Here is a 17,173-nt window from a genome sequence, read left to right as displayed (position 1 = left end):
AGATACAGACTATATATAGTAACAAGGGAGGAAAATATATAATACTGGGAGATACTGACTATATATAGTAAAAAGGGAGGAAAATATATAATACTGGGAGATACCGACTAAATATAGTAACAAGGGAGGAAAGTATATAATACTGGGAGATACCGACTATATATAGTAACAAGGGAGGAAAATACATAATACTGGGAGATACATGTACCGACTATATATAGTAACAAGAGAGGAGAATATATAATACTGGGAGATACCGACTAAATATAGTAACAAGGGAGGAGAATATATAATACTGGGAGATACTGACTATATATAGTAACAAGGGAGGAGAATATATAATACTGGGAGATACTGACTATATATAGTAACAAGGGAGGAAAATATTTAATACTGGGAGATACATGTACCGACTATATATAGTAACAAGGGAGGAGCATTTTAAATACAGGGAGATACTGACTATATATAGTAACAAGGGAGGAAAATATATAATACTTGGAGATACCGACTAAATATAGTAACAAGGGAGGAAAATATATAATACTGGGAGATACATGTACTGACTATATATAGTAACAAGGGAGGAAAATATATAATACTGGGAGATACCGACTATATATAGTAACAAGGGAGGAGCATTTTAAATACAGGGAGATACTGACTATATATAGTAACAAGGGAGGAAAATATATAATACTGGGAGATACCGACTAAATATAGTAACAAGGGAGGAAAATATATAATACTGGGAGATACATGTACCGACTATATATAGTAACAAGGGAGGAGCATTTTAAATACAGGGAGATACTGACTATATATAGTAACAAGGGAGGAAAATATATAATACTGGGAGATACTGACTATATATAGTAACAAGGGAGGAAAATATATAATACTGGGAGATACATGTACCGACTATATATAGTAACAAGGGAGGAAAATATATAATACTGGGAGATACCCACTATATATAGTAACAAGGGAGGAAAATATATAATACTGGGAGATACTGACTATATATAGTAACAAGGGAGGAAAATATATAATACTGGGAGATACCGACTATATATAGTAACAAGGGAGGAAAATATATAATACTGGGAGATACCGACTATATATAGTAACAAGGGAGGAAAATATATAATACTGGGAGATACTGACTATATATAGTCACTAAGGAGGAAAATATATAATACTGGGAGATACTGACTATATATAGTAACAAGGGAGGAGAATATATAATACTGGGAGATACATGTACCGACTATATATAGTAACAAGGGAGGAAAATATATAATACTGGGAGATACCGACTATATATAGTAACAAGGGAGGAGAATATATAATACTGGGAGATACTGACTATATATAGTAACAAGGGAGGAGAATATATAATACTGGGAGATACAGACTATATATAGTAACAAGGGAGGAAAATATATAATACTGGGAGATACTGACTATATATAGTAAAAAGGGAGGAAAATATATAATACTGGGAGATACCGACTAAATATAGTAACAAGGGAGGAAAGTATATAATACTGGGAGATACCGACTATATATAGTAACAAGGGAGGAAAATACATAATACTGGGAGATACATGTACCGACTATATATAGTAACAAGAGAGGAGAATATATAATACTGGGAGATACCGACTAAATATAGTAACAAGGGAGGAGAATATATAATACTGGGAGATACTGACTATATATAGTAACAAGGGAGGAAAATATTTAAATCCGGGAGATACTGACTATATATAGTAACAAAGGAGGAGAATATATAATACTGGGAGATACCGACTATATATAGTAATAAGGGAGGAGAATATATAATACTGGGAGATACTGACTATATATAGTAACAAGGGAGGAAAATATATAATACTGGGAGATACAGACAATATATAGTAACAAGGGAGGAAAATATATAATACTGGGAGATACTGACTATATATAGTAACAAGGGAGGAAAATATATAATACTGGGAGATACCGACTAAATATAGTAACAAGGGAGGAAAGTATATAATACTGGGAGATACCGACTAAATATAGTAACAAGGGAGGAAAGTATATAATACTGGGAGATACCGACTATATATAGTAACAAGGGAGGAAAATACATAATACTGGGAGATACATGTACCGACTATATATAGTAACAAGAGAGGAGAATATATAATACTGGGAGATACCGACTAAATATAGTAACAAGGGAGGAGAATATATAATACTGGGAGATACTGACTATATATAGTAACAAGGGAGGAAAATATTTAAATCCGGGAGATACTGACTATATATAGTAACAAGGGAGGAAAATATATTATACTGGGAGATACTGACTATATAAAGTCACCAAGGAGGAAAATATATAATACTGGGAGATACCGACTATATATAGTAACAAGGGAGGAAAATATATAATACTGGGAGATACCGACTATATATAGTAACAAGGGAGGAGAATATATAAACACTGGGAGATACCGACTAAATATAGTAACAAGGGAGGAAAATATATAATACTGGGAGATACATGTACCGACTATATATAGTAACAAGGGAGGAGAATATATTATACTGGGAGATACTGACTAAATATAGTAACAAGGGAGGAAAATATATAATACTGGGAGATACCGACTATATATAGTAACAAGGGAGGAAAATATATAATACTGGGAGATACCGACTATATATAGTAACAAGGGAGGAAAATATTTAATACTGGGAGATACTGACTATATATAGTAACAAGGGAGGAGAATATATAATACTGGGAGATTCATGTACCGACTATATATAGTAACAAGGGAGGAAAATATATAATACTGGGAGATACCCACTATATATAGTAACAAGGGAGGAAAATATATAATACTGGGAGATACTGACTATATATAGTAACAAGGGAGGAGAATATATAATACTGGGAGATACATGTACCGACTATATATAGTAACAAGGGAGGAAAATATATAATACTGGGAGATACCGACTATATATAGTAACAAGGGAGGAGAATATATAATACTGGGAGATACTGACTATATATAGTAACAAGGGAGGAAAATATTTAATACTGGGAGATACATGTACCGACTATATATAGTAACAAGGGAGGAGCATTTTAAATACAGAGAGATACTGACTATATATAGTAACAAGGGAGGAAAATATATAATACTTGGAGATACCGACTAAATATAGTAACAAGGGAGGAAAATATATAATACTGGGAGATACATGTACTGACTATATATAGTAACAAGGGAGGAAAATATATAATACTGGGAGATACCGACTATATATAGTAACAAGGGAGGAGCATTTTAAATACAGGGAGATACTGACTATATATAGTAACAAGGGAGGAAAATATATAATACTGGGAGATACCGACTAAATATAGTAACAAGGGAGGAAAATATATAATACTGGGAGATACATGTACCGACTATATATAGTAACAAGGGAGGAGCATTTTAAATACAGGGAGATACTGACTATATATAGTAACAAGGGAGGAAAATATATAATACTGGGAGATACTGACTATATATAGTAACAAGGGAGGAAAATATATAATACTGGGAGATACATGTACCGACTATATATAGTAACAAGGGAGGAGAATATATAATACTGGGAGATACCGACTAAATATAGTAACAAGGGAGGAGAATATATAATACTGGGAGATACTGACTATATATAGTAACAAGGGAGGAAAATATTTAATACTGGGAGATACATGTACCGACTATATATAGTAACAAGGGAGGAGCATTTTAAATACAGGGAGATACTGACTATATATAGTAACAAGGGAGGAAAATATATAATACTTGGAGATACCGACTAAATATAGTAACAAGGGAGGAAAATATATAATACTGGTAGATACATGTACTGACTATATATAGTAACAAGGGAGGAAAATATATAATACTGGGAGATACCGACTATATATAGTAACAAGGGAGGAGCATTTTAAATACAGGGAGATACTGACTATATATAGTAACAAGGGAGGAAAATATATAATACTGGGAGATACCGACTAATTATAGTAACAAGGGAGGAAAATATATAATACTGGGAGATACATGTACCGACTATATATAGTAACAAGGGAGGAGCATTTTAAATACAGGGAGATACTGACTATATATAGTAACAAGGGAGGAAAATATATAATACTGGGAGATACTGACTATATATAGTAACAAGGGAGGAAAATATATAATACTGGGAGATACTGACTATATATAGTAACAAGGGAGGAAAATATATAATACTGGGAGATACCGACTATATATAGTAACAAGGGAGGAAAATATATAATACTGGGATATACCGACTATATATAGTAACAAGGGAAGAGAATATATAATACTGGGAGATACTGACTATATATAGTAACAAGGGAGGAAAATATATAATACTGGGAGATACTGACTATATATAGTAACAAGGGAGGAACATTTTAAATACAGGGAGATACTGACTATATATAGTAACAAGGGAGGTAAATATATAATACTGGGAGATACATGTACCGACTATATATAGTAACAAGGGAGGAGCATTTTAAATACAGGGAGATACTGACTATATATAGTAACAAGGGAGGAAAATATATAATACTGGGAGATACTGACTATATATAGTAACAAGGGAGGAAAATATATAATACTGGGAGATACTGACTATATATAGTAACAAGGGAGGAAAATATATAATACTGGGAGATACCGACTATATATAGTAACAAGGGAGGAAAATATATAATACTGGGATATACCGACTATATATAGTAACAAGGGAAGAGAATATATAATACTGGGAGATACTGACTATATATAGTAACAAGGGAGGAAAATATATAATACTGGGAGATACTGACTATATATAGTAACAAGGGAGGAACATTTTAAATACAGGGAGATACTGACTATATATAGTAACAAGGGAGGTAAATATATAATACTGGGAGATACCGACTATATATAGTAACAAGGGAGGAAAATATATAATACTGGGAGATACCGACTATATATAGTAACAAGGGAGGAAAATATATAATACTGGGAGATACTGACTATATATAGTAACAAGGGAGGAAAAGATATAATACTGGGAGATACCGACTAAATATAGTAACAAGGGAAGAGAATATATAATACTGGGAGATACTGACTATATATAGTAACAAGGGAGGAAAATATATAATACTGGGGGATACTGACTATATATAGTAACAAGGGAGGAAAATATATAATACTGGGAGATACTGACTATATATAGTAACAAAGGAGGAGAATATATAATACTGGGAGATACCGACTATATATAGTAATAAGGGAGGAGAATATATAATACTGGGAGATACTGACTATATATAGTAACAAGGGAGGAAAGTATATTATACTGGGAGATACCGACTATATATAGTAACAAGGGAGGAAAATATATAATACTGGGAGATACCGACTATATATAGTAACAAGGGAGGAGAATATATAAACACTGGGAGATACCGACTAAATATAGTAACAAGGGAGGAAAATATATAATACTGGGAGATACATGTACCGACTATATATAGTAACAAGGGAGGAAAATATATAATACTGGGAGATACCGACTAAATATAGTAACAAGGGAGGAAAATATATAATACTGGGAGATACTGACTATATATATAGTAACAAGGGAGGAAAATATATAATACTGGGAGATACCGACTAAATATAGTAACAAGGGAGGAAAATATATAATACTGGGATATACCGACTATATATAGTAACAAGGGAAGAGAATATATAATACTGGGAGATACTGACTATATATAGTAACAAGGGAGGAAAATATATAATACTGGGAGATACTGACTATATATAGTAACAAGGGAGGAACATTTTAAATACAGGGAGATACTGACTATATATAGTAACAAGGGAGGAAAATATATAATACTGGGAGATACCGACTATATATAGTAACAAGGGAGGAAAATATATAATACTGGGAGATACCGACTATATATAGTAACAAGGGAGGAAAATATATAATACTGGGAGATACTGACTATATATAGTAACAAGGGAGGAAAAGATATAATACTGGGAGATACCGACTAAATATAGTAACAAGGGAAGAGAATATATAATACTGGGAGATACTGACTATATATAGTAACAAGGGAGGAAAATATATAATACTGGGAGATACCGACTATATATAGTAACAAAGGAGGAGAATATATAATACTGGGAGATACATGTACCGACTATATATAGTAACAAGGGAGGAAAATATATAATACTGGGAGATACTGACTATATATAGTAACAAGGGAGGAGAATATATAATACTGGGAGATACCGACTATATATAGTCACTAAGGAGGAAAATATATTATACAAATATATCATGGGTGTCTATGCAATAGTCCAGATTGTTACCTGACTCTCTATGGAAATGTAAATGAAGTATTTTCGACTGTTGACCGGTCAATATTTTTGACTGTAAATGGCGAGGAACATCCGCACGCGCCCAAACACTCAAATGATTATGATGAAGCGTCTTTCTGATCGTGATTTGTAAATAGTATCTCTAGCAACGCCTAGATTCAACAAACCCTGATTGGAGATTTCCGAAGGAAAATCAAACTAATTATGTAATAAAATAAAATAGGGAAGAGATAGTGACTACATATACATGTTATGCAATATTGAAAATATTGATCTTTTTAACAGTCGTACTGTATATACATTAATACATATTTTTGTTCAATGGGTTATTGAAAGTTTCATATGGCTTATGAAGAAACCGATTGGATGGAATGATATGACCTATTACATTGACTTTACATTGTGATATTTGATTTAAACATACTGGTACTGTATACCTGGTAATTTTCGCCCTCGTTTAATTTGATTTGCAAATATACATATGGGATCAGACACAAGTTTAAAACTTATAATCCGTCTTCTTCCGTAAAACATAAATGATTAAATATACATATGACCGCAATTAAAAAAAACAAAACAATGATGATGAAAACATTTTCAAAAGTTACTGTACCCGCATGTCAATATGCAAGAGTATATTGCATTGTATAAGTAGAAAAGAAATTTCAGTTTAATATATAACATAGGGAGTTTAAAAAATGAACATGTGTTCAGTCATAACATGTTATGACAGAAATAACCAATGTATTAGTTAGCATTGTGATAACTATCTGACACAGTAGACCACATACCGCGTGCCACACACTGAAACTCTCAACACAAGTAGTACCCCACCATGTAACAATGTCTATCCCTTCTTCGGTTATGAAAAACACAACTATTTCTGATTCTGTTATTCCGAGCGGCTGGACTCCCTGCTTTTACGGATGCAGTCCACTGTGTCATTAAAGTACAACAACGCTAAGAATAAATATCTAATTTGATACAAAATATATTAATTGAAACGTTTAGTATGGCTAATAAAGTATTGGACCAATCAAAAAAAGAACAGTTCTCGTTATTAGAGAGTTCGTCAGAACCAAACAAAAGCAAGTCTGCAGATAATTCAGTTAAATTTAAAACATTCACAAGTTTTTGTTTCAAGGCATTTCTAGAAACATCAAATAATGGACAGTCTAACAGTCTACATTTCCTATTGCATGTAAGCATCTACACTGTGGTGGCTGAATTAAATTACTGCGCTAAGATCGGCATTTAAGGAACTGCATTTATACCTGAGTCTTGTATATAAAATATTTTACTTTCGATCACCAAAAGAATAAAACTTCAAAGAGATGTTATATCTAAATGTAGAAATAGTAGTACAATATCGTGTTGCATTCCAAAGCGTTATTGTATCAGGTATAAATGATCTTTCAAATAAAGTTAGTCTGGAGTTAGTTTGGAATAATATATATAGATATTTTTGATTTCTCAAATTATAATTGCTAACAGTGTATACTTGATGAAGCATAATGTTGTGATATTTGAAATAGATATTTTGCAAAATCATAATCGTTGAAAGGAGTACAAAATGGGAGCAAAATACAAATTTGTATGGAGATCCTTAAAACAATTCTAGGAGGACAAGACCAGAGTTTCCGGGGTGGTCAACTTAATCTGCTTCATCGACATCATCCACAATGTCAAAACTTTCTCACTAAAAACTCAGTCCGTCTTTATTTATCTCCCTTTAAGACACTTGCACTTCCGGTATTACCTTTCCTATAAATAGCCAATAGACGGATGAGTTTTTACATTGTTTGTGTATTATGTAACTTTGTTTTACTGTACAAATGTTTGCACATTCGCCAGCAGGAGTAACGTTACGCCTACCGCAGTGTATCAAATTAAATTCCGGGTACTACTGATCAAGGCTTTGTGGAGCGCAAGAATGTCGCTGTTTATGGCGCATTACTCCCTATCTGTCTCGCTTGTGAAATAAGTCCCTCCTTTCACCTCTGACCTAAGTTCAATGGGACAATAAGTGCACAAACAACACCTAGTGTTTTTTCAACAGTGAGGGCAGAGCACGTAACAGTGGCGAGGTCGGGGTAAGTGATACCCCTAGATACCTCAAACAGAGCCCCACTCAGCACTAATACGTTTCAACACGAGAGGGGTGTGAAATTGTCAGAAATGTGTTTTACTAAACAAGAACGTACAGTGACGAAAACAGAACTACACAATCTTTCGCGTATATCAGTTGGAAAATGAGTTTTCCATTTCAATAAAAAAATTAACAATTCGACCGATCTGGCAATCTGAGTTGATAGAAGTTTTATTGTTTATAGGTAATGAAAACTTCAACCTTTAATACCGGATTAAATAGCAAGCGATATTAACGAGAAAGTTATTAAGCAGTGATGTAGTCCGGACTGGCGGCCTCCGCTCCAACATTCGGGTGGTACACCAGTATATCATACTCCGGATCTTAATAAGTTGTATTCAAATGAAAGCCTCTCGGTGCATGTCTTGCTCTTTGGTGCAAAACTGAAATCTCATACCTGTGGAGAAATTTTCTTCTTTGATGGGGCAGCGATCAAATGTCTCTTAATTTGAGTTTTTATTAATAAGTAAACATAAGCTACATTTTGCAAGTCATCATTATGATAATTATATGCATCGATGAATGAAGTATAAATATTGTTGTTCAGTGAGATATGGCCTAAAGCTGTAACGTAACCCTCCAGTAAAACACACACGGTGTTTCAGAGCAGTACTCTACATCGCGGTACTGTACAAGTCTGATTATGTTACACATATTGTTTTCTCTCCTTTTGTTGTAAAATGTTCTGGCGGTTATTAATAAGTCAACAACAGAGGTTCCCTCAAATCTACAAAGTCACCTGACATGGAGTAAGCTCCGATTCAGCACATTATCTCACCACTGTGAACCGCAGTTCATTAAATGTTCATATTCAATCTGACGGTAAAGGGACATTCCTTCGTGTAAATAAAGTTTATGTCGTCAAAATTAAACTTATTGGAAAATATGTATGTTTTCCAAATAGTAAAAGTTATAATCTTTACATTAATAAGGCGGTTTTACTCTCAAGATAAACCAAAGTTCTTCGAGAATTAAGTCCTGAAAATTCCAACTTCGACCCGAAGTGTCACTAATTACCGCAAAATCATACGGTATTTGTATACGATACGCCTTTTCCCTGTATATCTCGGCGTTTATTTCATTACTTAAAGGCACCACAAACACTCGTATAATCATCGTTCTGATATAGATTTCATCAATAGAAAGTGTGAATGTTTCTGATGTGCGAAAGAAGGAATGCCCCTTTAACGCCTTTTAGTTACATACAAACGCCTTACATGTACGTCTTGTCCAATGCAACGTAAGCAGAGATTGTACTTCAAATTAAAGGTCTTTGTCCTCACATTGTGCAGTTTGTTACAGTACAGACAGGTAAAGTAATGTAACTCCTCACCAATAGAATATCTAACATTTCTAATTAGGGTATACCCTGACTGACGTAAAATGTTACATAGCGTGCGCCTAATTCAGAAACATACATCTTTGTCAACAAAGCGTGCGCCTAATTAAGAAACGAACATCTTTGACAATGTACCGTGCGCCTAATTACGAAACGAACACCCATGTCAATGTGGTATGCGCCTAATTAAGAAACGAACATCCTTGACAATGTACCGTGCGCCTGATTACGAAACGAACACCCATGTCAGTGTACCGTGCGCCTAATTAAGAAACGAACATCCTTGTCAATGTAGCGTGCGCCTAATCGTAAAGTTGTTTGTTTATTGTCTATATAGCGTGAGGCGGTGAATGAGCCGACGTGTTCGCGAGTGTACAATGTTCGTGATGGAAGACTTAAACTCTATTTGTAGACTTCAAAGATACTTATAAAAACAATGATTATTTATATTTCTGTACAAAACACAATGCTTTAAGGTTGTTTTCCCAGGCTGGTGAACAGATAAATCATTTAGTATACATATTTATAAATATAACCTCAGTCTTTTAATTCCTTCATCAAATTTCACCCTCTCGTGTGTATGTGTACATGTAAACAAAATGTCTGAACCAGCGGAATTTTAATGAATTATTAATTTACAACCATTACACTTCAGCGACCTGCTCGTGCACACCGATTAGTCTAACATGCAACACTAATAATGGACTAGTTCACCGGTGAGCTGTCATCCGGAAACAGTTTGATACTAGACGGGTATTTTCTAGCTCTGTACAGTACAACAAAGATACATTTTTTCCTTTTCGATCGGCTGAAAAAGTCAGTGAAACTATATCAATTTTCATTTTTATCGCTTTATCAAGAAAGAAATAATAAATAGCTACAAGCTATAACAGACTAGTGATGTGAATTCGTATACAATCCCATACCGCCCAAGTTGAGGATGGGATAACACTTTTTAATTTTTTTTTAATGTATGTCTCCCATCGTAACTTAAGAAAATAATAATACATTTACTTGAGTATTTCTTAATTTCGTCTGATCTCTTTGAATAACTAAATTGACCAAATTTGACATCTACAGCATGGACATCATTTAAAACATAAAGATAGGTGTATCGTGTTGGGACTTCGAAAACCGGCGCGTTAAAATGACTAATTTCTGGAGCGGATGCCGTTTGATTAATACGGACTGTCATCATTCGCAATTCTGCTGCAAGATAACAGATGGCAGACAATTGCTACAAACGATACTGCGAAGATTATGTAGAATTAATTCAGAACAAAACTAAATTGTGAATCAGGTGACTGACCACGATGATAACCAAAATCCTACAATTATTGAGTGAGAACATTTCTAGTCTGAAAGTTGTTGAAGATCCAACAAGGGTACAGTAACAGAGAATACCTTACTCTCACAAAACTAAAGCGATACGTCAAATCAGTTCTTTTCTGTAGCTAGTGTAGCTTTTTATCCACTACGAGAAATATTTTCCAAACAAACTCCGTCTAAGTAATAAAGGTCAACTATAAAGAGTCAACTATCGGTAGTAATAGTCAACAGTCGTAACTCTGTATCAGTTGTAATAGTCAACAGTCGTAACTCTGTATCAGTTGTAACTCTGTATCGGTAGTAATAGTCAACAGTCGTAAATCTGTATCAGTAGTTATAGACAACAGTCGTAACTCTGTATCAGTAGTAATAGTCAACAGTCGTAACTCTGTATCAGTTTGTACTCTGTATCGGTAGTAGTAATAGTCAACAGTCGTAACTCTGTAGCTGGTAGTAATAGTCAACAGTTCGTAACTCTGTATCGGTAGTATAGTCAACAGTCGTAACATTCATAGTATCAGTAGTAATAGTCAACAGTCCGTAACTCTGTATCAGTAGTATAGTCAACTAGTGTAACTCTGTATCGGTAGTAATAGTCAACAGTCGTAACTCTGTATCAGTAGTAATAGTCAACAGTCGTAACTCTGTATCGGTAGTAATAGTCAACAGTCGTAACTCTGTATCAGTAGTAATAGTCAACAGTCGTAACTCTGTATCAGTAGTAATAGTCAACAGTCGTAACTCTGTATCAGTAGTAATAGTCAACAGTCGTAACTCTGTATCAGTAGTAATAGTCAACAGTCGTAACTCTGTATCAGTAGTAATAGTCAACAGTCGTAACTCTGTATCAGTAGTAATAGTCAACAGTCGTAACTCTGTATCAGTAGTAATAGTCAACAGTCGTAACTCTGTATCAGTAGTAATAGTCAACAGTCGTAACTCTGTATCAGTAGTAATAGTCAACAGTCGTAACTCTGTATCAGTAGTAATAGTCAACAGTCGTAACTCTGTATCAGTAGTAATAGTCAACAGTCGTAACTCTGTATCAGTAGTAATAGTCAACAGTCGTAACTCTGTATCAGTAGTAATAGTCAACAGTCGTAACTCTGTATCAGTAGTAATAGTCAACAGTCGTAACTCTGTATCAGTAGTAATAGTCAACAGTCGTAACTCTGTATCAGTAGTAATAGTCAACAGTCGTAACTCTGTATCAGTAGTAATAGTCAACAGTCGTAACTCTGTATCAGTAGTAATAGTCAACAGTCGTAACTCTGTATCAGTAGTAATAGTCAACAGTCGTAACTCTGTATCAGTAGTAATAGTCAACAGTCGTAACTCTGTATCAGTAGTAATAGTCAACAGTCGTAACTCTGTATCAGTAGTAATAGTCAACAGTCGTAACTCTGTATCAGTAGTAATAGTCAACAGTCGTAACTCTGTATCAGTAGTAATAGTCAACAGTCGTAACTCTGTATCAGTAGTAATAGTCAACAGTCGTAACTCTGTATCAGTAGTAATAGTCAACAGTCGTAACTCTGTATCAGTAGTAATAGTCAACAGTCGTAACTCTGTATCAGTAGTAATAGTCAACAGTCGTAACTCTGTATCAGTAGTAATAGTCAACAGTCGTAACTCTGTATCAGTAGTAATAGTCAACAGTCGTAACTCTGTATCAGTAGTAATAGTCAACAGTCGTAACTCTGTATCAGTAGTAATAGTCAACAGTCGTAACTCTGTATCAGTAGTAATAGTCAACAGTCGTAACTCTGTATCAGTAGTAATAGTCAACAGTCGTAACTCTGTATCAGTAGTAATAGTCAACAGTCGTAACTCTGTATCAGTAGTAATAGTCAACAGTCGTAACTCTGTATCAGTAGTAATAGTCAACAGTCGTAACTCTGTATCAGTAGTAATAGTCAACAGTCGTAACTCTGTATCAGTAGTAATAGTCAACAGTCGTAACTCTGTATCAGTAGTAATAGTCAACAGTCGTAACTCTGTATCAGTAGTAATAGTCAACAGTCGTAACTCTGTATCAGTAGTAATAGTCAACAGTCGTAACTCTGTATCAGTAGTAATAGTCAACAGTCGTAACTCTGTATCGGTAGTAATAGTCAACAGTCGTAACTCTGTATCAGTAGTAATAGTCAACAGTCGTAACTCTGTATCAGTAGTAATAGTCACAGTCGTAACTCTGTATCAGTAGTAATAGTCAACAGTCGTAACTCTGTATCAGTAGTAATAGTCAACAGTCGTAACTCTGTATCAGTAGTAATAGTCAACAGTCGTAACTCTGTATCAGTAGTAATAGTCAACAGTCGTAACTCTGTATCAGTAGTAATAGTCAACAGTCGTAACTCTGTATCAGTAGTAATAGTCAACAGTCGTAACTCTATCAGGTAGTAATAGTCAACAGTCGTAACTCTGTATCAGTAGTAATAGTCAACAGTCGTAACTCTGTATCAGTAGTAATAGTCAACAGTCGTAACTCTAGTATAACAGTCGTTAACTCTGTACAGTAGTAATAGTCAACAGTCGTAATCTCTGTATCAGTAGTAATAGTCAACAGTCGTAAACTCTAGTAGTAAGAGTCAACAGTAGTAATAGTCAATCAGTCGTAACTCTGTATCAGGTATTAATAGTCAACCAGTCCGTAACCTCTAGTACAGTAGTAGTCAACATTCCCGTACTCTGTATCAGTAGTCTAATAGTCAACAGTCGTAACTCTGTATCAGGTAGTAATAGTCAAACAGTCGTAACTCCTGTATCAGTAGTAATAGTCAACAGGTCGATAACTCTGTATCAGGTTAATTAGTCAACAGTCCGTAACTCTTGTATCAGTATTAATAGTCAACAGTCGTAACTCTGTATCAGTAGTAATAGTCAACAGTCGTAACTCTGTATCAGTAGTAATAGTCACAGTCGTAACTCTGTATCAGTAGGTAATAGTCAACAGTCGTAACTCTGTATCAGTAGTAATAGCAACAGTCGTAACTCGTATCAGTAGTAAGAGTCAACAGTCGGTAACTCTGTATCAGTAGTAATAGTCAACAGTTCGTAACTCTGTATCAGTAGTAATAGTCAACAGTCGTAACTCTGTATCAGGTAGTAATAGTCAACAGTCGTAACTCTGTATCAGTAGTAATAGTCAACAGTGTAACTCTGTATCAGTAGTAATAGTCAACAGTGTAACTCTGTATCAGTAGTAATAGTCAACAGTCGTAACTCTGTATCAGTAGTAATAGTCAACAGTCGTAACTCTGTATCAGTAGTAATAGTCAACAGTCGTAACTCTGTATCAGTAGTAATAGTCAACAGTCGTAACTCTGTATCAGTAGTAATAGTCAACAGTCGTAACTCTGTATCAGTAGTAATAGTCAACAGTCGTAACTCTGTATCAGTAGTAATAGTCAACAGTCGTAACTCTGTATCAGTAGTAATAGTCAAACAGTCGTAACTCTGTATCAGTAGTAATAGTCAACAGTCGTAACTCTGTATCAGTAGTAATAGTCAACAGTCGTAACTCTGTATCGGTAGTAATAGTCAACAGTCGTAACTCTGTATCGGTAGTAATAGTCAACAGTCGTAACTCTGTATCAGTTCTAATAGTCAACAGTCGTAACTCTGTATCAGTAGTAATAGTCAACAGTCGTAACTCTGATCAGTAGTAATAGTCAACAGTCGTAACTCTGTATCAGTTCGTAATACGTCAACAGTCCGTAACCTCTGATCAGTAGTAATAGTCAACAGTCGTAAACTCTGTATCAGTAGTAATAGTCAACAGTCGTAACTCTGTATCAGTTCGTAATAGTCAACAGTCGTAACTCTATCACAGTAGTAATAGTCAACAGTCGTAACTCTGTATCAGTAGTAATAGTCAACAGTCGTAACTCTGTATCAGTAGTAATAGTCAACAGTCGTAAATCTGTATCAGTAGTAATAGTCAACAGTCGTAACTCTGTATCAGTAGTAATAGTCAACAGTCGTAACTCTGTATCAGTAGTAACTCTGTATCAGTAGTAATAGTCAACAGTCGTAACTCTGTATCAGTAGTAATAGTCAACAGTCGTAACTCTGTATCAGTAATAATAGTCAACAGTCGTAACTCTGTATCAGTAGTAATAGTCAACAGTCGTAAATCTGTATCAGTAGTAATAGTCAACAGTCGTAACTCTGTATCAGTAGTAATAGTCAACAGTCGTAACACTGTATCAGTAGTAATAGTCAACAGTCGTAACTCGGTATCAGTAGTAATAGTCAACAGTCGTAAATCTGTATCAGTAGTAATAGTCAACAGTCGTAACTCTGTATCAGTAGTAATAGTCCACAGTCGTAACTCTGTATCAGTAGTAATAGTCAACAGTCGTAACTCTGTATCAGGTAGTAATAGTCAACAGTCGTAACTCTGTATCGGTAGTAATAGTCAACAGTCGTAACTCTGTATCGGTAGTAATAGTCAACAGTCGTAACTCTGTATCAGTTGTAATAGTCAACAGTCGTAACTCTGTATCGGTAGTAATAGTCAACAGTCGTAACTCTGTATCAGTAGTAATAGTCAACAGTCGTATCTCTGTATCAGTTCTAATAGTCAACAGTCGTAACTCTGTATCAGTAGTAATAGTCAACAGTCGTAACTCTGTATCAGTAGTAATCGTCAACAGTCGTAACTCTGTATCAGTAGTAATAGTCAACAGTCGTAACTTTGTATCGGTAGTAATAGTCAACAGTCGTAACTCTGTATCAGTAGTAATAGTCAACAGTCGTAACTCTGTATCAGTTGTAATAGTCAACAGTCGTAACTTTGTATCAGTTGTAATAGTCAACAGTCGTAACTCTGTATCATGCAGTAGTAATAGACAACAGTCGTAACTCTGTATCAGTAGTAATAGTCAACAGTCATAACTCTGTATCAGTAGTAATAGTCAACAGTCGTAACTCTGTATCAGTAGTAATAGTCAACAGTCGTAACTCTGTATCAGTTGTAATAGTCAACAGTCGTAACTCTGTATCAGTAGTAATAGACAACAGTCGTAACTCTGTATCAGTAGTAATAGTCAACAGTCGTAACTCTGTATCAGTAGTTATAGACAACAGTCGTAACTTTGCCTGTTATCCAGTAAAGTCAGAACTCCATGGTGACGTCATATCATGGACAATGATGTGATGCCATGAGTTGCACACGGGACGTCTGCCTCCGTTTGATTTCTCCTCCACATTTCGCCTTTTAGGACCAGTCCGATTGTCGATTTTCTGTGTGATGTGAGAAAAAGTATCCTTTATTGGTTTCCATTTCAGATGAGATTTTGTCGTGTGGATGCTTGAAATTTTGCTCGCCAAGGAACGCAAAAAAAAATATATATATATATACTTTTAAGATTCGTTTCATAAATCCTCATGTGGAATGAAAATTCATACGACACAGGACTAGCAAATAATAATTGTATTTCATGGATATAGTGATATAATTTCTTTTGTTTAGATTTAAGAGCTTGCCATATTTCTCGAATTGATTATTATTTAATTGATACGAAAATTTGAATATTTTTATTTTTGTTTTTTTCATTATTTTTTTTTTATGTCAGTAGAATTGTTATAGTAACTGAAATTTGATTTACAATATTGTTGTACAGAAACATTGTAAGTTTATTTATTTTACAACAATTGCGAAACAAGTTATATTAACTTATATTAATCACGCTTGTTGGCCCGGATGGAAGCGCGCGAGGGGTCTTACTGCGGGAGGAAAACCGGAGTACCCGGGGAAAACCCACGTGGTCGGGCAGGTGACCCCATACCTTTTCACGTCCAATCGGGGAATCGAACCCCGGCCGCCTAGGTGAAAGGCAAGTGTGTTACCAC

Source organism: Pecten maximus, chromosome 11, assembly GCF_902652985.1.
Source record: "Pecten maximus chromosome 11, xPecMax1.1, whole genome shotgun sequence".
NCBI lineage: Eukaryota > Metazoa > Mollusca > Bivalvia > Pectinida > Pectinidae > Pecten > Pecten maximus.
This window is presented reverse-complemented; position numbering follows the sequence as displayed.